Genomic DNA, 24,953 nt, shown 5'->3' with positions numbered 1-24,953 from the left:
AGGAGATATTATAGCATCTTTATATGGAAGATGAAGATGGCTATAATATCTCCTCTCAGTCTGCTCTTGACCAGGCTAAACATACCCAGTTGCCTCAACCATTCCTCATAAGGCTTGGTTTCCAGACCCTTGTTCATCTTGGCCATCCCCCTTTGCACATGTTCCAGCTTTTTAAATTGTGGCGCCCAGAACCTCACACAGTACTCTGGGTGTGGTCTGACCAAGACAGACTAGAATGGTACTATTACTTACTTCTCCTGATGGGGAAGAAATTTGGTTCAGCTGATATTTGAAGGTGAACCTACTTACCACAATGGTACATGAACCAAAATGCAGCCATCCATCGAAATTCTGCATTTTGCAGGGCAGTTCTCTAAGCTAGTGCAAAATGTACAAAAAAAGTATGTATGCTCCCATAAAACTTGGGTCAGAATGCACATATTAGTCTATCATTTTATTGGTCCAATTCGCTTGGAAAAACATGTGCATTAAGTAAAATTGCAAACCAGAATGTGTATACTAGGAAGAATTTTGCACTAAGATGCTGGTGGATTTTCATGAGGACTTATTTTTTAAAAATTGCAAACTGGTGTGGAAATGTGAAGAAATGAACTCAGCACTGGCAGAAATGAGAAACGAGGAGAAACCGAAATTGAGAGATCCGCCCATCCCTAGCTATGCCTTCTGCGTTTATTTCTCCATGTGCCATTAAGATTCTTGTGTTCGGGTTGTTTCCTTTACTTTATTTAAATTGCTTCCGCCCCAACCCTACCCATGTCTGCTCAGCGCGTCAAGGATGGAGACATCTCAGAAACTGTTTTCAAAGGCAGAAAGCCCCACTCGATAAACGGCAACCCGCCTAGACATAGTCAAAGCTACAGCGACGTAGTCAAGAAGCGGATTTTGATAATTTGTGCATTGACAGGAATACTTGAATGTGGTTTTACAAAGTGATGTAAAAAAAGATATATGACAAATTGTACTATTTATCCATAAGGAAAAGTAGCGGCTCTTATCTTTCTAGACTGTCATAGCAGAGCAGCTGCTTTCCAGACTTTGCTTTTGATAGTTTTTGTGTAAATATATACATATACGAGTTTAAAAAAAACAACCTGAAGATTTAAAAAACAGACAAAAAAAAGAGGCTGCTTTTGGCAGTGATAGACTTACTTTTGCAGCATTTTTTTTTTTTTTTGGTGGATTTGTTTGCAATGTGGTCCCAGTGCAATAAAGATATGGCAAATGTGTAGCCAGAAAGTCTATGCGATGCTTATTTTGTCCATTTCAGCAGAACGAAATAAGGGAGAACGAAAACTCGGGAGAAGGAACTCACTGTGTAGTAGGGCTTCCCCCCTAAAGATGTGGCTAGACCACAGCTCACATCACCCCAGCCAACAACATCTGGAGAGCTTCAGGGTCTCCACCCTGCTGTATAATCAGAGAGATATCCCTATGGAAACAGGCTCTGAGCTGGCCCTGCCCAGCCAGTGTCCCCATTGGACAGGAAGGGCTTCCTGTTGGACTAGGAACTTGTCCCAGCAATGAGATTCTCTTCTTGGCTCTGCTGCATTCTCTGCCTCTCTTGGCTGCGACTTCTTGGCTCCTCTCTGGGTTCCTACTTATCGTCTCTCCTCCGACAGCTACCTACAGCTCAGCCCTGACAGCTTGGGTGCAAACGGAGCCCTCAGTCACAGGTGCAAAGTCCCGGGACTGCATTCAGGGTTGAATTTCACCTTAAGTGTTCTCTGGCAGCGGCACTTCATGCTGAGGGCATTGCATGCGTGCGTGCATGGCTGGGAGGTTGAAACACCTTTTTCTGCTTGTGTGACAAGCAGATTAGCAGAAGAAGATTCAGCGGCTCTGAAAGGGTGTCACTGTTTATTAGATCAGGAATCCGAGAGCTCAGGGGAATTAACATGACGAAGCGCAATGTCCTCTTGGAAGCTCAGCACACATCCTTCCAAAGGAGGGGGGCGGTTGCTTGAGTGCACCTTAAATCAGGGGGAGGAAATTTCCATAGGAATAAGAAAAGTTGCAGGGCTTCAAGGGTTATTGTTATTTACAGGGCGTTTTTCCAGCCAGAACTGACTGGAACTTTCAGGTGGTGCCATTGCCATTCTAAGAGAACGAGGAAGGCATTCATGGTGAATTTTGGCAGCTCTTTTTCTAGAAAAACACAACTGGTTATTTCTAATTACACCCCACCTTTGCTCCAGGGGGCATGCATCCCCCCCTCTCTGTTTTATCCTCACAAAATCCCTGTGAGGTAGATTAATGCTGAGAGACTGTGACTGTTGCAAGGTCACCCAGAGAGCTTCATGACCGAGTGGGAGGATTCGAACCCAGGTCCTACTCCACTACACCACACTGGTTCTCAATAAGGTGTGCTATCACAAAACGGAGTTCAGTTGCTTGTTAGTTGTTCAGATCAAGAACCACATAACACCGGTCCTGAGAGATCTGCATTGGCTCCCAGTACGTTTCCGAGCACAATTCAAAGTGTTGGTGCTGACCTTTAAAGCCCTAAACGGCCTCGGTCCAGTATACCTGAAGGAGCATCTCCACCCCCATCATTCAGCCCGGACACTGAGATCCAGCGCCGAGGGCCTTCTGGCGGTTCCCTCATTGCAAGAAGTGAGGTTACAGGGAACCAGGCAGAGGGCCTTCTCAGTGGTGGCGCCCACCCTGTGGAACACCCTTCAGATGTGAAGGAAATAAGCAGCTATCCTATCTTTAAAAGACATCTGAAGGCAGCCCTGTTTAGGGAAGTTTTTAATATTTAATGCTGTACTGTTTTTAACACTTGATTGGGAGCCTCCCAGAGTGGTTGGGGAAGCTCAGCCAGATGGTTGGGGTATAAATAATAAATTATTATTATTATTATTATTAGGTGAAAAATTTCCTCCACATACCCAGCACATAATAAAGCGAAAGTTGGGATTCGCAGTTCTTTCAAATTCGGCAAATGTTCTGGTATCGCTGCTTGAGTTTCAGATGTGCTGCTTCAGATTCAAAATCTGAATTTACACTTCAAATGTGAAATGTCGGCAACATGCCATTGAGGCTTTGTTAGTTGTTCTGCGATGGAAGGTTTTGCAGTGCAAACAATTCTACAGAATTTCAGCAGGCAGCTGCGAGATTTGCACTGAATGGAAGAGAAGTGGTATGTGTGCCCTGAAACATTTGCAGGCAAAACAGTGGAAAGTGGGATTGAGTATAACTGCCCCAATACCATCATGAACACAAATAATCATGAACGCACAATAAAAAAAAAAGATGTCTCGGCCCATATTCCGACTCAAAACCTTTTTTCCTAACTCAGTATTGTGTACCCTGACATGCAGTGGTTTTGCAGGGTCTCAAAAAATTGAGTCTTTTTCCAGACCTACCGTATTTTTCGCTCTATAAGATGCACCAGACCACAAGACGCACCTAGTTTTTGGAGGAGGAAAACAAGGAAAAAAATATTCTGAATCTCAGAAGCCAGAACAGCAAGAGGGATCGCTGCGCAGCAAAAGCAGCAATCCCTCTTGCTGTTCTGGCTTCTGGGATAGCTGCACAGACTGCATTCACTCCATAAGACGCACATACATCTCCCTTTACTTTTTAGGAGGGGAAAAGTGAGTCTTATAGAGCAAAAAATACTGTATCTAGAAATGTGAGGGGTTGATCCTGGGCCTTTCTACGTGCAAAGTAGATGCTCTGACATTAAGCAGTGGCCCTTTCCCAGAGTGGTTTTGGCTTTATGGCTTTGTGTTTTGGCAGACATCAAATATGAAACCTCCATAAGCTGTCCAACACTGTCAGTTATTAAATATTTCACAGAGCTGTCAAATAACATTTGAATATTAAACACTATTGCACACCGACCTTCAGATGCTGTCAGATACTAAGATCCATTGTACGTCAGCTAAGAAATACTGTCTCCAGTGCTAAATATCATTGCAATGCCATCAAGTCAAATACTGCCAGGCTGCTGCCATTGCATGTCTGGATTAAAGGCTAAAGAGCATTGCATGCCTGCTGTCCCAATATCAAATCGGAAAATCATTTACAATGTCAATTGCAGAGATGATATTCTATGAATATCTTCCAATACATGTGAAAATGTAAGGTGTCATGTTCTGGCAGCCATGCTAACCGCAGCATGAGAAATGGCAGGCAGGGTCAGGTGAGATGTTTAATGTGCCTATAGTGAGGTTTTAAGGGATGGGGGTGGTGCTGTGGGTTAAACCACAGAGCCTAGGACTTACCGATAAGAAGGTCAGCGGTTCGAATCCCCATGACAGGGTGAGCTCCTGTTGCTCGGTCCCTGCTCCTGCCAACCTAGCAGTTCGAAAGCACGTCACAGTGCAAGTAGATAAATAGGTACCACTCTGGCAGGAAGGTAAACGGCGTTTCCGTGCACTGTTCTGGTTTGCCAGAAGTGGCTTAGTCATGCTGGCCACATGACCCGGAAGCTGTACGCCGGCTCCCTCAGCCACTAAAGTGAGATGAGCGCCGCAACCCCAGAGTCAGCCATGACTGGACCTAATGGTCAGGGGTCCCTTTACCTTTACCTTACACCGTCTTCCATGCAGCTGGAGTCAGGAAGCAAAGCAGACCCAAAGCTGAGGACCAACGAAGGAATAACATTAACATCCCTCCTGCCTTGCAGTTCTTGGTCAAATAAGGGCTTGCCAAGCCTACAGAAGGACTACCTTCATAATCAGTTGTTGATCAGTTGCATCCAGCCCTGACTTCTGATTCTTCAGAGCCCAAACCCCTGATTTTTCAAGTTCCTCCCTAACTCAGCTCCATCCCCTCAACTCACCAGAAGGCCAGTATATATTTTATTTTTAAAAACCAGAGGCTGGCAGATGCCAGATCAACGGGTCACATCCAAGGCAAGGCCTTTTGACAGGTTCTGTGCTAAACTGCGAAGAGAACTCTCTCCAGACTCTCCATATAATCAGTGTTAACAATTCCCCAGAAAGCTAAGAGGCACTTAAAATCTTTTTTTTCCTAGCCCTCAAAGCCTGCTATTGTGAGCCTTTGATAAATAAATAAGCTGAACGTCTCTCTCACTGTCTCAGGCATAATTCCTACTATAAATAGCCCATTCTGTTGATTTTTAAATAATTCTTATTAATCAGCAAAGTCAGTGGCAGTTTTATAAAAGCCAGATTAAGTCCATTATATTTCTCTAACTGTCCTATTCACCGCTGAATAGTTTTACCGATTCTCTGGGTTCCTTACTTAATACTGTTCAAAAAAAATATTATTGTGATATGCCTTGACATTCATCTTACTCCTTTAATTTATATATATATATATTTATTCTTTCCTTGCATGGAGGATTCAGCTATGCTTCTTTATAAACCTCTCAACATCAGAGGTTTCTCAAAGTTGGGCAGCTTTTTGAAAGAGGTGTTGGGCCGAGTAATCCTATTAGTGTGGGGGAGAGGGAAAATCTGTGGGGAAAGAGTCACCAAATCCACACACACCACCCCGTTTGTGCCGGCCAAGATAGAAAGGAGAAAATATATTTGGAGGGGAGAGCCCTCACACTTTAGAGCAAATAATTAGGGAACAAGAAATAGTGTCATTGGAGTCAGGGTCTGGGACCCAAAGTCCCCATGGTGAGCCTATAACAGGAGATGGAACATAAGGAAACTCCGCCCACTTTCCACAGTGGGCGGTGTTGTGGCCGGGCATCTGGGACCTTCAGTGACCCGGCTGTGGGGTGGAGGGATGCCGCCCGTGTCATACTGACTCCCGGCCATGTCACACCCTTGTAGCAATCGCCACAACTTTGTAAGGTCAGACATTGGGTCAGCCTTTGTTTATGGGAGAGGAGATTGTAGCTTCCGCCAGCCCCTCCGCAATAAGGGTATCCTGTTAAAGGGATCTGGGGGTGTGGATCCCGTCCGAAGCCTGGGCATTGGCTAGGGCCATGCCACAAACCCAATGGGGACCCCATGAGATGCCCCAATTTTACATATGTTGTAATAATAATAATAATAATAATAATAGTAATAATAATAGTAATTATTTATACCCTGCCCTCCCCAGCCAGAGCCAGGCTCAGGGCAGCTAACACCAATTAAATTTCAGTAAAAACATAATAAGAAAAAAGAAAATAAAATTAAAATACAGTGGTACCTCGGGTTACATACGCTTCAGGTTACAGATGCTTTAGGTTACAGACTCCGCTAACCCAGAAATACTACCTCGGGTTTAGAACTTTGCTTCAGGGTGAGAAAAGAAATTGTGATCCAGTGGTGCGGCGGCAGCAGGAGGCCTCATTTGCTAAAGTGGTCTTCAGGTTAAGAACAGTTTCAGGTTAAGAACGGACCTCCGGAACGAATTAAGTTCTTAACCCGAGGTACCACTGTACAGGTTAAAATGCAATTTAAAATGCAGCATCATTTTAAAAGTCAAAACCATAAGGGGAGGGGAACATAAGGGTCAGACAGAGTCCAAACCAAAGGCCAGGCGGAACAGCTCTGTCTTTCAGGCCCTGCGGAAAGATGTCAAGTCCCGCAGGGCCCTAGTCTCTTGTGACAGAGCGTTCCACCAAGTTGGGGCCAGTACTGAAAAGGCCCTGGCCCTAGTTGAGACCAACCTAACCACCTTGTGACTTGGGACCTCCAAAATGTTGTCATTTTTGGACCTTAAGGTCCTTTGTGGGGCATACCAGGAGAGGCGGTCCCGTATGTACGTAGAGCTTTAAAGGTCAAAACCAGCACCTTAAACCTGACCCTATACTCCACCAGGAGCCAGTGCAGTTGGTAAAGCACTGGAGGAATGTGATACCGCGGCAAGGCTCCCCCTACTGGTGGTTTACCCTTAGTGAGACTTCCTGAAGACTGGCAGGAGTCGGGATATAGCCAGGCTTCACTCAATGCCTAAGCCAAACCACTCACATCTGTAACCAGTAAAGTTGTGGCCTAATATATCCCATTAACCTAAAATATTTGTGTCCATGTGTTTATTATCTGAGGGAACTGTGGGGCATGGAAGTAGGGGAAGGAAAATGGGGAATGGACAAGCCCAGAGGAGGAGTCCAGGGATGAAAAGGGGTGTGTGAGCTCTTGTAGAAAAGGTCCCATCCAGTAGGATTATATTAGCTCTCCAAGGACCCTACGGAGGGCAAGAAGTGATGGATAAACATAGAGCTGGACCATAAAGAAGGCTGATCACCGAAGAATTGATGGTTTTGAATTATGGTGTTGGAGGAGACTCTTGAGAGTCCCATGGACTGCAAGAAGATCAAACCTATCCATTCTGAAGGAAATCAGCCCTGAGTGCCCACTGGAAGGACAGATCCTGAAGCTGAGGCTCCAATACTTTGGCCACCTCATGAGAAGAGAAGACTCCCTGGAAAAGACCCTGATGTTGGGAAAGATGGAGGGCACAAGGAGAAGGGGACGACAGAGGACGAGATGGTTGGACAGTGTTCTCGAAGCTACCAGCATGAGTTTGACCAAACTGCGGGAGTGCCTGGCGTGCTCTGGTCCATGGGGTCACAAAGAGTCGGACACGACTAAATGACTAAACAACAACAACACAGTAATCTTTAACCTGATCTGCTCTGTTTCATACTTCAGCAGCAAGTTGTATATTTTCACCGATCAATGTTTATCTGATACCATTTCTTTTGTGCCCCTGCCAGTTCAGTGGGTGGATATCTGAGAGGAGTACTTTTTCCAGGATGGCATGGCATGCCCTCCCCAGAGGTTCAGCTGGCGTATAAGCTGCAGTCTTCTCTATGCCAGGGGGAAATGTTTTTCATTTTCCTGGGCTTTCAGATCTGGAAAACTCTTAATGCTTTCTGTATCTCTTGGGTATTTCTGGAGTTTAAAGAGCTGTTGAAACTTTGAGGCAGGGGGTGGGGGCTGTTGGGAGTTTTGCTATATTGGTATTATCCTCTGTTGCTGCTTATATGCTGTAATGTGCTATGTTAGTCTTTTATGGTTTGGGCAACTTGTCGTTTCCTTGAATTTTCATAGCCCATAATGCATGAAACATGAAACAATGATCCCCCTACTTCCCTGAAAATAACAAAAATAATTATAATTATCCTCCCCAGTTGCAAACTTTTATTCGGGTTCACTTAGCGTAAAACAAACAGAAAGCAATTTCTTCAGAGGCAATTAGTACAAATATATCATTCGCTCCTTTTTTCCTCGTCCCAGTTCATAGGCTCTGTTTCCAAATATGTGATTGCTCACCAACTTTCTTCCATAAAACGATCCCCTTTGGAGTCCTAATTTGCCGTGCTAATTTATCTGTCATGAATAAACCCCAGATATTTTTCTAAAAAACCCCAATTTAATTCTGTAGGTGTTTTGATAGATTTCAATTTGCCGTGCTATCTGCACTGATCGGGCAGCTGCTAGCAAAGTATCAATTACGCTTTTATGGTTTTGGTATATGGCAGTTCTTACTTCTGTTGTAAGCCGTCCAAAGAACTGCCTTTATTGGGAAACATATACAAGCCATAAATAGAATCCATAAATTTGTGTGTGTGTTGTATTCTTTATTTAGCAGACTTCTATCCCATCTTTCTTCCATTGTGGAACTCAAGGTGAGATACTAGATGTTATAGTTGTTGTTTAGTCATTTAGTCGTGTCCAACTCTTCGTGACCCCATGGACCAGAGCACGCCAGGCACTCCTGTCTTCCACTGCCTCCCACAGTTTGGTCAAACTCATGTTAGTAGCTACGAGAACACTGTCCAGCCATCTCATCCTCTGTCCTCCCTTCTCCTTGTGCCCTCCATCTTTCCCAACATCAGGGTCTTTTCCAGGGAGTCTTCTCTTCTCATGTGGTGGCCAAAGTATTGGAGCCTCAGCTTCAGGATCTGTCCTTCCAGTGAGCACTCAGGGCTGATTTCCTTCAGAATGGATAGGTTTGATCTTCTTGCAGTCCATGGGACTCTCAAGAGTGAGCACTCAGGGCTGATTTCCTTAAGAATGGAGAGGTTTGATCTTCTTGCAGTCCATGGGACTCTCAAGAGTCTCCTCCAGCACCGTAATTCAAAAGCATCAATTCTTCGGCGATCAGCCTTCTTTATGGTCCAGATTACTGTATATATGGTTTAATGGGTCAGAAAGTTGGAGGAAATAGCACAAGGATGGAAGAATGAGGAAATCCCGACAAAAGAACAGTGGCAAGAGAAACTGATGAATTATGCAGAACTGGCTAAATTGACATATAAATTGTGAGATAAGGACAACTGTGACTTTAAAGAAGAATGGGAACTTTTCACAAATTACTTTAAAAGACAACAAAATGAATTGGACTCCTTGGCAGGTTTTGAATAAGCATACACAAATTTATTGATTGATAATATGGTAGATAGATAACATAAGGATTTGCATAATTTTATAACATGCAGAGAATAATATGTGTTGAGAAATCAGAGAGAGGAACTGAGGGAAGTCTCTGGGGGAGGGGAGGGAAGGTTTGAGGGGGTGGGGGAAAAGGGGGGAAGTAATAAATATGATATGTTTTGATAAGTTGTTATGTTGAAATTGCCAATAATTTTTTTTAAAAAAGAAAGAAAGAAAGAAAGAAAGAAAGTTGGAGGAAATATACCAATGGAGGTTTGGGAGAAGCTACAGATAATTGCACAGTTCTCCCTGCATTCATGGATGAGGGGGAAATTGTTATAAAATAATGTGCAAGTGGTGTATTATTTATCCAATTTTTTTTTAAAAAAAATCCCTCACATGTTGGAAATGTCAGAAAGGAAAATACGCCCCCCCCCCAGATGTGGTGGAAATGTGAGCTAGCAAAAAGAAAAACAAAAAAGAATGGATAAAAGCTGAGTTAGGAAGAATTTTGGGTTATGAGGTTCTGCTGGATCCAGTAATATTTCTGTCGAATTATTTGGAAAGATTGACAAAGGAAGAACATAAAGAAATGAGTTATAATTCATCAGCATCTTCCAGAATCTTAGACACTGGGGAATGTCAAGGAATGGCACGATAAAATATAGGACAGTAAATAATGGCAGAATGAATGTATTATGTAAAATTCAAGGATTACAATTACAGGCAAAATATTTTTTTTATGTGAAGAAGGAACCAATTTGTGGATTATTGTAAGCTACCCGGAGTATATCCGAGTGCTAGTTATTGATGACGGCAGCTGAATATTGTTTGTATAATGAGCCTCTCTTCTTTTTGTCAATACGGCTTTGAATTGTGTGTGTGTGTGTGTGTGTGTGTGTGTGTGTGGTCTCTGAAGATGCTCATCGGATCCAGGTAGGTACCTGTGGAGGGAAGTGTTCCTTCAGACAAGACTAATAATTATTCATACAACATATAATAACAAATAACACATTTCTGACATTTGCTATTATTATCATCAACATCATCACTATCTCCATTTACATGTTGCTTACTACCAATGAAATGTATCAAAACAACTTACAACAGCAAAAACCATAGAAATGCAAAACTATTAAACTAAAAGTGCTCATTCTACAATATTCGAACAAGGAGAAATTTTACCCCGTCCCACTAAAAGATGAAAAGCACAGTGTTATTTTTGCTATGTTTACTAGAACCACACCAGTGTGCTCCCCTAAATCCACCTCTGACCTATATGGCCAGTCTAGACCGCATTGCCCTCCCTCTAGTAGGTTTCGGTTTTGTCTAATGATGTCACCTTAGTGATGTCAATTGCCATTGTAATGCCATCATGCCCAGTATGTGATTCCAGATTGCCAACAACAACACAAAGATGAATGTTGGAGGGGAGTGGGATGGCCATGGACTTTGGGGAAAGTGGCTGCAGACAGCCCCAAACTTAGTTATCAGTTGTGTTTTTGTGGAGCTAGGAAAGCCCTCGAGAGCCAGTGTGGTGTAGTGGTTAAGAGCGGTAGTCACGTAATCTGGGAAACCGGGTTCGTGTCTCCGCTCCTCCACATGCAGCTGCTGGGTGACCTTGGGCCAGTCACACTTCTCTGAAGTCTCTCAGCCCCACTCACCTCACAGAGTGTTTGTTGTGGAGGAGGAAGGGAAAGGAGAATGTTAGCCGCTTTGAGACTCCTGAAGGGGAGTGAAAGGCGGGATATCAAATCCAAACTCTTCTTCTTCTTCTATACATTTACCTTAGCTGTATTGCCTTTTGTTTGCCAGGAATTGACTTTGTGTTGGCCTTTGGCCATCACTCTGTCTTTGAGACTCTACTTTCAAAACAGACTTGTTAATTCCTGGAAAGCAGGAAGAGGGAAACTCATCTGTTATTCATGCGAGTGGCTGTATGGATGTGTATCGGGCCCCGCTGGGATTCTGGAGTTCTGGCAGATGAGATAATACATTGGCACCAGCGGAGGAAAGAGTGGAAGAAGTGGAAGATCTATGGCAAAGAGCAGAGTCCTATCGCAGCTCAGATCCATGTACTGAGGAGGCCCACAAACTACTAAGGAGGAGAGTACAGTTGGAGACAAAATGTCTTTGGATACCAGTTGTTGGGAACTGTAAGGGGGAAAGTGTGTTATTGCACTCAGGTCCTGCTTATCGGCTTCTCATTGGAACATCTGGTTGGCCACCTGTCGAACAGGATGCTGGACTATTGGCCTCATTCAGCAGGAGTCTTCTTATGCTCTTAGGAACACATTTCAACAAGTCCATTTCTCCAAGGAGCTTCAGTTGTTATGGAATGCAGATGGGCAGGCGAGAAGCGACAGGAAGCACAAGTGACATACTTCCTGCCCTCTGCACTTATTTGTATTGCTTGTCCTCTTCGTACTGCTTCCCTTGCAATTGAATGTTACGTTCTTACTGCAAGGACACCTTGCGTTTCCTAGTCCCGCCCCACAAAAACCCATCCTTTCTGATGTCTCCATCATCATCCAAAGGCAACTTCAGAAGGGGAAAGTGTTGGCAAGAACCAGAAAGTGGGAAATCATGGTGTCTTAAGCCCTTTAAGAGATACCTAAGGCAGTAACTCATATGATGATGCATGGTTCGGGTATACTGGACTTCACAGCGCCTTTATCAAAACAGCTAGATATTGACAATGTGACATTGAAAACACCTCTTTGAAGCATTATTATTTATTAACTTTCTATAGAGCCCATCATATGAGGTGCACAGGGTAGTTTACAATATGAAAACACAAAAATGCATAACATAGTAACAAACAAAAACAATAACGTTCCCCAGTTTAAAAGGCCATTAGGTTGTTTAATTAGCCAAAGATCTGGGACAAATGGAATGTCTTTTCCTGGCACCTAAAGATATGTAATGAAGGCACCAGCCTCCTTGGAGAGAGCATTCCACAACCAGGTAGCTACCACAAAGAAAGGCCCACTTACATGTTGCCATCCTCTGGAACTTTTGTGGAGTGGCCCATGAAGAAGGGCCTCAGATGATGATTACAGGGTCCAGGTCAGTTCATATGGGAAGAGGCATATGATATGGGCATGTCCTGTGCTTAGGTATGGAATAATCTGTCCATTTCAGTTTTCTGAATTTCTCAAACATTTTGAAAGTAACTTCAGTTCTCCAGAATTCTAAAGTAATTTGCTATTTTAAAAAAGCAACTTGTGAAAACTCCTCCATGTTTAAGTGCAAATGACACGCTTTTGTATGCGGTTTTGACTAATGGATAACTTTTCCGGTAGCAGTTTCTCCTAATACAATGCATTTTTCTATGTCGCTTTTGCTAATACATTGCATTTTTATGCACAAATTAGTCTAATACATGCATTTTTGTAAGCATTGCTTGGTTGGAGAACTGTATCACAAAATTCAGAGAAGTGCAAATTTCGAAGGATGGCTGGACTCTGGTTCCCACGCTTTGGGTTGACAATCTTAGGGACTGGCAACCCCAGAGGTGATGCCAACTGGGCTCACGGGGACGGGGTGGTGTGTGACTGGGCAACAACAGCAAGGAGGAAAGTCCACCAGCAATATTTTCCACCAAAACCTAGAATTGGCCTTGGCTTTATATGATTCCAAAAGATAGCGATTTCTTCCATTTATCCAGAAATGTGCATATGCAATTTCAAGGTCCTTTGGCCATTATCTCACAAGTGCTACTGCCACAAAGAGCTTTATTCGAAATCCCACAGTCCTCCGCTCCACAATTTCCCATGTATCATATTTAAGTAAGATGCAGGATGAAGTTACAGTGACTGACAATAATTTTCATCACCGGGGCTGCCGAAATTGCAGCTAGAGCCCTCGTGCCCTATTACTTCCCCAGGCGAAGATCCACTTGATTTATGGAAAACTGCAATATATATCATCCTGTTCGGGCCTGCAGGCATGCTGCAATCATTATGAATGCAGCCCCAGTGAATGATGAATAATCCTCTTCCCTGCATAATCTCAGACCTACCAGACGTCGGCTTTGAGGGTCTCGCTGACCAGGACTTTAAAGTCATATTTGAGTATAGACTATTATTTATTAACAGAACTCTGTCGGAGGGAAAGCCTGCATAATGCGATAGTAGTTATTGCATGCAACATCTCTGTTCAAGTAGCATCACAGCTGATAAAGGCCAAAGCATCCGCAGTCCAGGGTAGTGGGTAGGTTTTGCCCATATTGCAAGGTTCTCCTCAAACATTTTATTTCATCTTTTCCCATCATTACATTTAACTGTATCCTGGAAGAACAAGGTGGTGTAGGTGGTTCTCTTCCTCCCCATTTTATCCTTGCAATAGGCCTGTGAGGAAGGTTAGGCTGAGAGGCAGTGACTGGCCCAAGGTCAGTCACCCACCCAGAGACTCGTAATCTGGTGAACCGGGTTCGCTTCCCTACTCCTCCACCTGCAGCTGCTGGGTGACCTTGGGCCAGTCACACTTCTCTGAAGTCTCTCAGCCTCACTCACCTCACAGAGTGTTTGTTGTGGGGGAGGAAGGAAAAGGCGAATGTTAGCCACTTTGAGACTCCTTCGAATAGTGATAAAGCAGGAAATCAAATCCAAACTCTTCTTCTTAACTTCACGGCTCAGCAGGGATTTGAACCCTGGTCTCCCAGGTCCTAGTCTAACACTCTCACCCCTACACCACACTGGCGGCCATTCGTGTTTGTGGGTAAATTAAGACGCCTAGGGTGTCCATTTACAGCTCACTGTCATGGACTAGTTGGATACAGGGGAATGGTAGGAGGAAACAGCTGGGGAACCATCAAAGGAAGAAGGCTCAGAGCCTGGGGAATGGTGGTAGGACAATGGTGAGTGGACAGAGCAGCAGTGTAGCTAGCCGTTGAGTTACTTGGGGCGGCGCACACACCCTGCAGCCGGGGGCGGAGCGAGCCACCAATGGGGGGGGGCAAGCTGCGCATGGGGTGGGGCGAGCCAAGGCAGGGAGCGCTGCATGGAGCCTCTCTGCAGGGGGACCTCAGCTGTAGGGTGGCTGAGACGGTGGGCAGATGCAAGCCCGACGCTGCTCGAAAAAGCAGCACCAAGCTTGCCGGCAGTCCGCCTGCCACATCCCCCCCCCCAGGAGAGATGCGTGGCTCAGGCATGTTGCAGGCCCCACGGTGTGATGCCCAGTGCCCCCCCCGCCTCACCTAGCTACGCCTCTGGATTAGGCAGATTCGTGGAGGAGAGAGCTGTCGAAGGTTACTAGCCATAAATGCTGTGCTCTGCCTGCAAAGTTGGAGCCAGCAATGCTTATGGTTTCTGGAAATCACTCAAGAGGAGAGTGCTCCTTCAGTGGAATAGGAAGTGGCATGCAGTGGGTGCGGAAGTTATTCAAAAACACATATTTTTGGCATTTTGTCACCCCCTCCTCAGTGATGACACCCGGGGCAGCCTACACACACACCTTCCCATGCCACTGGGTCAGAGGGAGAAGACGGGGTAGGGGAGGCTGTTGGAAGCTAGGAGGTAACAGGGCTTAGTGAGCTGAGAGAGTCTGTGACAGAGATCACAGAGTCCAGAATCAGAGGCAGCAGCTGAAGCAGGAGCTGCCGAATATCAATTCAGACCATTGGCCCCTTTTGCTCAGTAGCGTCCACAGTGATGGGCAGAGGCTCTCCAGGATTTCAGACAGGGAACATTCCCAGCCAGCCATACCTGGATAGGTTTGCCCAGTCAGGAGCATCCTGGAACCTGAGATTGCAGAGTCCAACTTGAGCCCTAGACCCTGGTGATGTCATGGGGGTGGGCCCTGGAGACAGAGGTTAATTGGGAGAGGGGAGGGAAGGAGGGCAGACCCTCCAGAGTGTATGTGCCATAATTACACATACATACACAAGTATGTTAAACCACAGAGCCTAGGACTTCCTGATCAGAAGGTCAACGGTTCGAATCCCTGTGACGGGGTGAGCTCCCATTGCTCAGTCCCTGCTCCTGCCAACCTAGCAGTTCGAAAGTACGTCAAAAGTGCAAGCAGATAAATAGGTACCGCTCGGGTGGGAAGGTAAACGGCGTTTCCGTGCGCTGCTCTGGTTTTTCCAGAAGCAGCTTGGTCATGCTGGCCACATGACCCGGAAGCTGTACACCGGCTCCCTCGGCCAATTAAGCAAGATGAGCGCCGCAACCTCAGAGTCGGTCACGACTGGACCTAACAGTCAGGGGTCCCTTTACCTTTACCTTACACAAGTATGTATGTGTGTATATCACTCTTGCCCACATGGATATTCAAGCCCTCCATATGCCGCATGATGAGGACTAGGAAAACCTGGAGACTTCACTTCAGAGCTGGAGGTCCAGCAACCATATATCTGGCTATGCTGATGTTTGAACCCAGGATTTTCTGCACGCAAAGCAGATGAGCTACCCCTGAGCTACCTTGTCTTCCCTATGCTCCATAGGGTCATAGCTCACGGTCAACCAGGGCATGGGTAAGATTGGCCAGGCTCTCTCTGCCTGGGGAAGAGTTTCAGCTGATGCACCAGAATTTCTATTAGAAGGCCTTTCTGCCCACACCCAACTCTAGCATCTCCCCAGGGCATTGCTAAAACCAGGCATTCTTTAGATATTATGGCTTGGGACCTGCATGAATTAGTTTGCTTTCCCAATCAAGGGGGGGGGCCCAGACTTCTTGTACAAGCAGCTGAGGCGGAGGCATATTCAAATAAGTTCACACCATGAGAGGGGAAAGATAAATTAGTTGCACCCTGTTCCAACGGCGCAACTGTCCCCTGTGAGAAAAGGTGTGATTTCCAATCTGGTTTTGATGAACAGCTGCTTCTGCTCGGCTGTCTCCACATAACAAATACATCCCTAGCACTTAAAATGAATTAGCTTCCTCGAATCTCCCTGATATATATATTTTTAAAAAACAAACAAACCGGCACATGCCTCTGCTTATTTATTCATTCATTAGTTCTTATTTTTAATGCACTGTGATTATACTGCTATAGATATCGTTCTCAAGGGAATCCCAGGGGAGAAGGCTATACATTTTTCGTACAAACACATCTTCTCCCATAAATTAGAGGGAAGGCTTTCAAAGCGAAGCAAAACCTTCATTTCCTCGTTTTTCTTATGTTTTTCTCAAGGAGGAGGAGGAGGAAGGCATTGAGCTGAGGTAATTGCTTAAAAAGACACCAGCCTTCTCAAGTGCAAATGGGTTTAGTAAAGTCTCTTTTGAAACGCAGGAAGATGCCTTGTTTGTTTGCTTACCATCTTTATCTTCCAAGGAGCTCAAGATGGTGTACGTGGGCCTCCCTCTTCTCATTTCATCCTCACAACAACCCTGCGAGGTGGGCTAGGCTGAGAGACAGTGGCTGGCCCAAGGTCACCCAGCACGTTTCATGGCTGAGTGGAGATTTGAACCTCAGTCTCACAGGTCTTAGTCCAACACTTTAACCACGACGCCACGCTTGGTTCCAGAACTGTCTACATCACAAGTCCAAAATTGCTCTCCTGTCAAGATTCACTTGAGGGTCAATCCGCTGAGGATTGCGGTGGGAAGAACCCAGACAATCTGGGCAAATCTGTCCATTTCATCCCCCCTCCCCACCAGTTTCTCATTTTCCCTAGTCTTCAGTTTGGTCCACCCCATTTCTGTAACAGTCTGCGATGTTTTGTTCCCTTTGAAAAAGTCCTTAGGAAAGTTTGTCACCGTTTAAGTCCCAATGTACACATTCTTGCAAAGCAATTTCCCTTAATATAATGCAGTTCTGTATGCTGCTTTCACTAATATGTGCATTTCATTGCACACTTTAGCCCAGTTCTATTGCAATTTTGTCTCCGTTGCCAGAAGCAGAAATGCTTCTGAATACCAGTTTCTGGAAACCTCTGGAAGGGAGAGTGTTTTTGTGCTTGAGTCCTGCTTTCGGGTTTCCCGCAGGAATCTCGTTGGTCACTGTGAGAGCAGGATGCTAGACTAGACTGGTCCATTGGCCGGATGCAGCAGGCTCTTCTATGTTCTTGACAGGCTACCTCCAGAAGCGGTGGTCTGTACATCACCAGAACTGTTTAAGCAGAGGTTGCAGAGGAATCTGTACAGTGGCACCTCGGGTTAAGTACTTAATTCATTCCGGAGGTCCGTTCTTAACCTGAAACTGTTCTTAACCTGAAGCACCACTTTAGCTAATGGGGCTTCCTGCTGCCGCCGTACGATTTCTGTTCTCATCCTGAGGCAAAGTTCTTAACCTGAAGTACTATTTCTGGGTTAGCGGAGTCTGTAACCTGAAGCGTATGTAAGCTGAAGCTTATGTAAGCTGAGGTACCACTATAGAGTGGTACCTCAGATGAAGAACTTAATTTGTTCTGGAGGTCTGTTCTTAACCTGAAACTGTTCTTAACCTGAGGTACCACTTTAGCTAATGGGGCCTCCCGCTGCCACCGTGCAATTTCTGTACTCATCCTGAAGCAAAGTTCTTAACCCAAGGTACTATTTCTGGGATAGTGGAGTCTGTAACCTGAAGTGTGTGTAACCCAAGGTACCACTGTAGTTGCATTCTGCGTTGCAGATCCCGGCCAAGAGGTGAGACCAGATGACCTTCTAGCATCCCTTCCAAGTGATTTGATGCCCTGATTCAATACTCAGTCCTTGCTTCAGAATGACTTGGGGCTTCCCAGAAGAAAATGAAACAGTCACAGAACATCCCTCCCCGCACTTTCTGCAACTAATAACAAAGACCTAATTATATATTTAAAGATGGGGGGGGGTGAAGGAGGGGGAGTCAGAGGGAAGCAGCTTCAGGGAGCAGAGCTGATCTGAATTCACTGTTATTTCCAGCGGCTCGTCTGATTAATGGTTATGCCTCTTGCTGTTTCTGTTTGATAGGTGCAGGGATATGCGGGGGGGGGGGAGAGGGACGTGTGTTCTTCATAATTGCCTCCGAGCCTGAATCAATGAGGCTTTCTCTTCCAGAGTAAACAATTTTCCTCTCTCTCTCCCCCCCCCCCGCTTCTCCCTTCCCTGCTTCTAAAATCACATGGGGGGGGGGAGAAGTGTTGAAGTCTGAGCTGGCTAAATTGGCACGAAAGGTTTTATGAGTTTGAAAGCTGATATCAGGTTTTCTCTTTGGGGCTTTTTTTGGGGGGGGCTATGCTTGCACCGGGAAGGAGAGAAAGGCTGCAGATTAATAGGAAGCTGTACGCCGGCTCCCTTGGCAATAAAGCGAGATGAGCGCCGCAACGCCAGAGTCGGTCACGACTGGACCTAATGGTCAGGGGTCCCTTTATCTTTACCTTACACACACACACACACACACACACACACACACTTTACTGGAAACAAAGGAAGCTGCCTTACCCCAGGTCAGACCATTTGTCCACATGGCCCATCCAGGAGAGTCTACTCAAGCCTTCATCCAACTTTATGCGCTTCAGATGGTTTGAACTGCAAACTTCATTCAGTTTGCATTCAGACCAGAATGACCAATGGGCAGGGATGGTGAGAAGGGCTGTAGCTCAATGATAGGGCACCTGTTTTGCATTCACATGGTCCCACCTCCGATCCCTGGTATCTCCAGGTTGGGCTGGGAGACAGACGGATATCCTTGAGAGTTGCTATTCAACAGTGTAGGCAGTACTGAACCAAATGGACCCAATGGTCTGATTCAGTATCATCAAACTGTAGAGTTGGAAGGGTCCCTGAATGTCATCTGGTCCAACCCCCTGCAAGGCAGGAATCTCAACTAAAGCTTCCATGACAGATGGTCATCCAACCTCTGCCTAAAAACCTCCAAGGAAGGAGAATACACCAACTTCTGAGGGATACCATTTCTCTCTCAAACATCTCTTACTGTCAGAAATTTCTTCCTAACGTTTAGTCGGATGATTTTTAACAAGCTTGTTTTCTCCTGCCCTGGAGACTAGGACATGAACATGACCCGGAAAACTGTCTGCGGACAAACGCCGGCTCCCTCGGCCTGAAAGCGAGATGAGCACAGCAACCCCATAGTCGCCTTTGACTGGACTTGACCATCCAGGGGTCCCTTACGTTTACCTTTTAGAGGGACAACAAATCTGAATTTCCAGTAACACATTGAAACACTGTGCTGAAGGGAAGCCCCTTGGGAATTCGGGACTCTGCGTGGAAAAGTGTGGAGTCGTGATGGCTTAAGGGTTTTTTGTGATGATCCTGGTATTTGTGGGGCAGTTGGAGGGCATGGTAGGGCCTGTTCCCTAAGCCATCCAGGCAAGCAAAAGCACCTAAAGATGGGTCAGAGCAGGGCTGGTGAATGATGTGGTCTGAGGAAGTGCCCTGAGGACCAGAAGGAGTGGACAGGTGGGCTTCATTTGGTCCAGGGCCTGATGTTCCCCATCCCTCCTTTGGAAGAAAGGAATTTATATGCACTGCATATTTCTTAATCTGAGTGCTTCTCAGTACTCCCAGTGAGAATGTTTAGCCCTATCCCTTCAGGTACATTATCTGTGAGATTTCTTTTTCCGTATTCCAAGCTCTTTTATGTGTGCATAAGGAGATACTATTTATTTATTTATTTTACCCCTTTGACACCAGGTTGGTGATAAGTTCTTGATAACTACTGCTTGTGATCCTGGGTATCAGTGGGGCTGTGGCTGATAGGGCACCCGCTTCAGCCAGGAAGAGCAGGGAGCACGTTCCTGCACTCTCTAATTGATAAAAGCATGTTTTGAACAGAGAACAGAAGTCGACATATTGCTCAGGGGGGCTTCTGATAATGGAAGTTGTTCCGTTTCCAGATATATAGGCACTTCATTTCCATGCACTTAGCGAACCTGAGAGTTCTTGTGCAAATTAATATGAGTATATAAAACTGCCTTTGTGCAGAGTCAGATCACAGGGCCATCTGCTGAGGCTGGCAGCCACTCCTTGGGGCCTCAACTGGGGAGACTTCCCCATCTTTGATGCTGGGGATTAAATTTGGCAACCACTGTGCACTGTACATTCAAAGCAGCACGATGCTACCTTAAACACTCATGCCTTCCCCCAAAGAATCATGAGAAGTGTAGTCTTCCAAGGGTACTAAGCATTGTTGGCAGAGCCCTGTCCCCCTCATGTTGTTGTTTAGTCGTTTAGTCGTGTCCGACTCTTCGTGACCCCATGGACCAGAGCATGCCACGCATTCCTGTCTTCCACTGCCTCCCGCAGTTTGGTCAGACTCATGCTGGTAGCTTCGAGAACACTGTCCAACCATCTTGTCCTCTGTCGTCCCCTTCTCCTAGTGCCCTCCATCTTTCCCAACATCAGGGTCTTTTCCAGGGAGTCTTCTCTTCTCATGAGGTGGCCAAAGTATTGGAGCCTCAGCTTCACAATCTGTCCTTCCAGTGAGCACTCAGGGCTGATTTCCTTCAGAATGGATAGGTCTAATCTTCTTGCAGTCCATGGGACTCTCAAGAGTCTCCTCCAGCACCATAATTCAAAAGCATCAATTCTTCGACAATCAGCCTTCTTTATAGTCCAGCTCTCACTTCCATACATCACTACTGGGAAAACCATCCCCCTCATAGAATTACAATTCCTAGAGTGGTTCAACAATCAGTCCCTTTCCCCAGGGAACTCTGGGAATTGTAACTCTATGAGGGAGATAGCAGACTGTCCAGATGCTGTCAGTGGCTCCTGGCTGGTTGCCCAGGAAAGTATATAGACAAGGAGAAGTTTCTTACAGTCTGTTTTTTATTTCAAAATTTACAGAGAGAGGCTACAGAACCCAGCCTCTTGGGTAATGGCGTTGTCCCGAGTGAATCTCCACTCCCTGTCTATCCCACTTCCTCACAGGTGCTGCTACGTGCCCTCTGTCTTTGAGCTCTTTGCTCTCCTACTTTTAAGGCTCGCCCAGTTCTGGGAGATGGAGGGTCTGGAATGCTTTCTAGTGACAACATGTCAGCCAGCTGCTCCAGCTCTGCCTGCTCCTCCTCTCCCATTATTTCCTAACTTTTCCCCTCATCTTCCTCTGAGCTCTGAGCTCCTGCAAACATTTGTTGTAAATATATACTGTCTTCCTCTTTCTCTTCCTCTTCCCTGGAAGGGTCGGGGTGGGAAGGCAGTTTCCACCAACACTCCTCCTCCTCTTCCCACCCACTGACAGACCCTTCAAGTATCCCTATTTTCCAGGGACATCCCGGATTTACAGAAGCCATCCCAGTTCCTGATATGATCCTGGAATGTCCCGCTTTCCTTAGGATGTCCCTATCTTCATTGGAGAAATGTTGGAGTCTATGGAGTTATGCAACCCCTAAGCCATGGAGATAAGTAACCATACAACCTTTAGAAGACATCTGAAGGCAGCCCTGTATAGGGAAGCTTTTTTAAAAAAATGTTTGATGTTTATGTTTTTATATATTTTGGAAGCCATCCAGAGTGGCTGGGGCAACCAAGTCATTTGGGCAGGGTATAAATAGTAAAATCATCATCATTATCATCATTGAATAGGACATCCCTATTTTCATCAGAGAGATGTTGGAGGGTATGAGATAGATATGCTATATAGCCAGTGCTTTTCCCCCTAGGGGTACGCATCCCCCTAAACATTTTGTGTATCTTTGTACTTTTGTCCATTTGCAGCATTTATTTTCCCTGATTTAAACTATACAGTGGTACCTCGCAAGACGAATGCCTCGCAAGACGAAAAACTCGCAAGACGAAAGAGTTTTTCGTTTTTTGAGTTGCTTCGCAAGACGAATTTCCCTATGGGCTTGCTTCGCAAGATGAAAACGTCTTGCAAGTTTGTTTCCTTTTTCTTAAAACGGTTAATACCCAGGGAAACCGTGCTTCGCAAGACGAAAAATTCGCAAGATGAAAAAACTCGCAGAACGAATTAATTTCCTCTTGCGAGGCACCACTGTAAAATGGTGGTTTTCTTGAGTTAAAATGAGAGTACCCCTAAACATTTTTTTAAGAAAAAAGCACTGTATATAGTGCTATAGCTCAGATCAAAGGACTTGCCAGGAGCTGCAGAGCAGTCCTAAAATGAAATAACTGCTCAGTTTAAGATATTTTACAACATTATTTACTCCTAACAGGCCCCTTAATTAGCTGGCTTGCCAGCAACACAAGCATGAAATGCCTTGATGTGTTATTTACATAAAGGGAACATGGCAATCCATTTGGTCCTGGCTGAAACAGGCCTGGAGAATTCATATGCGGGTGCCTGAAAGCATCTTTACCCATCCCTAGTGGTAACAAACAAAAAGCAAGCAAGCCCAGACCCCCTTTCTGGGCTACTTCCCTCGCATCCCACCCATCTCTGTTGTGCTCTCAAAGCACATGTTCTTCTCTTAGTTCGGTTCGCTTGAGATCATCACATATTCATGGAGAACTAAAGAATGGCTTTAAAATGCATTTACCTTGTAAAAAATAAAATAAAAAAAGCGCAGCTCTTCTTTCAAAACGAACACTGGTGAATTATGAATGACGACACGCGGAGCTGAAAGCCTCGGCTTATACATTTTTAAAACTGGCCTCTCGTTTCTGATAATACTTTCTAAAACCCACTGGACTGCAGTCTGTAGACTATTGCAAGCGAGCAAACAAACAGGGGGGAAATATTGAGTCCGTGCCATGCTTCATCCTCCGAGGATGCTCTCAGGTGCTCTGGAAAAGCTGCTTATCTTGCAGCTCACCCTGCTTTCGCAGTGAGGACCAGACAAAATGCAGATTTGGCCCGAGATGGGCTGGGAAATGACTGCTTAGATCAGCTTACAAGGACTTTGTGCCGGGTGCGTATTCTGCGACTGCACACAAAGGCAGGGAATGTGCAGGACTCACCTCCCCAAAGATCTTAGCTTCCAGTAAAGAAACACATCTATTCATAGGGTGCATTGAGATATAGGGACTATTGTCTTAATTTTCCTAGTGGCTCTCTTTCTCTCTTTTTTCTGCGGGAATGTTCAGGGTGGCAGGATACAGTGGTACCTCGGGTTACATATGCTTCAGGTTACATACACTTCAGGTGACAGACTCCGCTAACCCAGAAATAGTACCTCAGGTTAAGAACTTTGCTTCAGGATGAGAACAGAAATTGTGCTCCGGCGGTGTGGTGACAGCAGGAGGCCCCATTAGCTAAAGTGGTGCTTCAGGTTAAGAACAGTTTCAGGTTAAGAACGGACCTCCAGAATGAATTAAGTACTTAACCGGAGGTACCACTGTATATTGTTTATTAATATCCTTCCTAACTTGCATTAGCAGGTTCCTTTACTTAGCAGAGTTTACATTCCCCTTTTAAATGCACAGTGGGTAGCTGGTTGCAGGCTCGTGTAAGCTTCTCACTCTTATACAAAATAAAAAAAAATCCTTCCAGTAGCACCTTAAAGACCAACTAAGTTAGTTCTTGGTATGAGCTTTCGTGTGCATGCACACTTCTTCAGATACACTGAAACAGAAGTTGCCAGATCCTTCTATATAGTGAGAAGGTGGGGAGGGGTATTACTCAGAAGGGTGGTGGGAATGGGAGATTGGCAGATAGCTGAGATGTGCCTGTTGACGACTCTTAACGACTGTAATAGGTCTTACAGGAAAAGGCAAGGGGTGAGAAGGTGAGAAATGGCTTAGTCATGTATAATGGGATAAGAATCCAATGTCTTTGTTCAAACCAGGTCTCTCCATGGTGTTAAGTTTGGTAATGAGTTGCAATTCAGCAGCTTCTCTTTCTAGTCTATTTCTGAAATTACTTTGTAGTAAAACAGCTACTTTGAGATCTTGTATAGAATGTCCTGGGAGATTGAAGTGTTCTCCTACTGGTTTCTCTGTTTTGTGATTCTTGATGTCAGATTTATGTCCGTTTATTCTTTGGTGTAAGGTTTGGCCTGTTTGTCCAATATAGAGAGCTGAAGGACACTGTTGGCATTTGATGGCATACACAATGTTAGACGCTGAGCAATTGAATAGTCCCGAGACGGTATGTGTGATGTTGTTGGGGCCAGTAATGGTGTTGTCCGGATGTATGTGGCAGCAAAGTTGGCATCTGGGTTTATTGCAGGCTCTGGTGCCAGTGTCCGTGTTAAGTCTGGTTGTAGTATTATTGTGGGTTAGGAGTTGTTTAAGATTTAAGGTTGTTTAACATTTCTCACCGTCTCACCCCTTGCCTTTTCCTGTAAGACCTATTACAGTCGTTAAGAGTCGTCAACAGGCACATCTCAGCTTTCTGCCAATCTCCCATTCCCACCACCCTTCTGAGTAATACCCCTCCCCACCTTCTCACTATATAGAAGGATCTGGCAACTTCTGTTTCAGTGTATCTGAAGAAGTGTGCATGCACACGAAAGCTCATACCAAGAACTAACTTAGTTGGTCTTTAAGGTGCTACTGGAAGGATTTTTTTTTTTTTTGACTATGGCAGACCAACACGGCTACCTATCTGTCACTCTTATACAATTCAGTCTGTCTCAGATTGAGTTGTACGTTCCTGGTACGTTCCCTTGAATCCCTCTTAAAAGAATAAAGATGCCACAATCTTATTCAAACTCAACAAAAGATGTTTACTTACATCAGTTCACAGTTGGATTCCTGAAGGCAGACTTAGTTGCAAATATGTACATGTGGATCTACCCCATATGGGGGAATAATCCCAGAGAGCTAACAGAGCAGTCCTAGCTAAAAGCTGGCAAAACAAAGAAG

The 24,953-nt window shown here is 45.2% G+C and overlaps 1 protein-coding gene across 1 annotated transcript in view; it reads left to right on the top strand.

Moving 5' to 3' along the window:
• The window catches only part of FAM20C (FAM20C golgi associated secretory pathway kinase), a 101,015-nt gene extending 99,755 nt beyond the window's left edge, over positions 1–1,260 (top strand). Inside the window, exon 11 of the mRNA XM_082199749.1 lies at positions 6–1,260. The gene's annotated coding sequence lies outside the window, so the exon portion shown is untranslated. The remainder of the gene's footprint in view (positions 1–5) is intronic.
• The last annotated feature ends 23,693 nt before the right edge of the window (positions 1,261–24,953 follow it).

The sequence above is a fragment of the Podarcis vaucheri genome (assembly GCF_965113315.1).
Source record: "Podarcis vaucheri genome assembly, chromosome: 14".
NCBI classification, from domain to species: Eukaryota; Metazoa; Chordata; class Lepidosauria; order Squamata; family Lacertidae; genus Podarcis; species Podarcis vaucheri.
The sequence above is the reverse complement of the archived record's forward strand: the minus strand, read 5'-3'. Positions and strand labels throughout refer to the sequence as shown.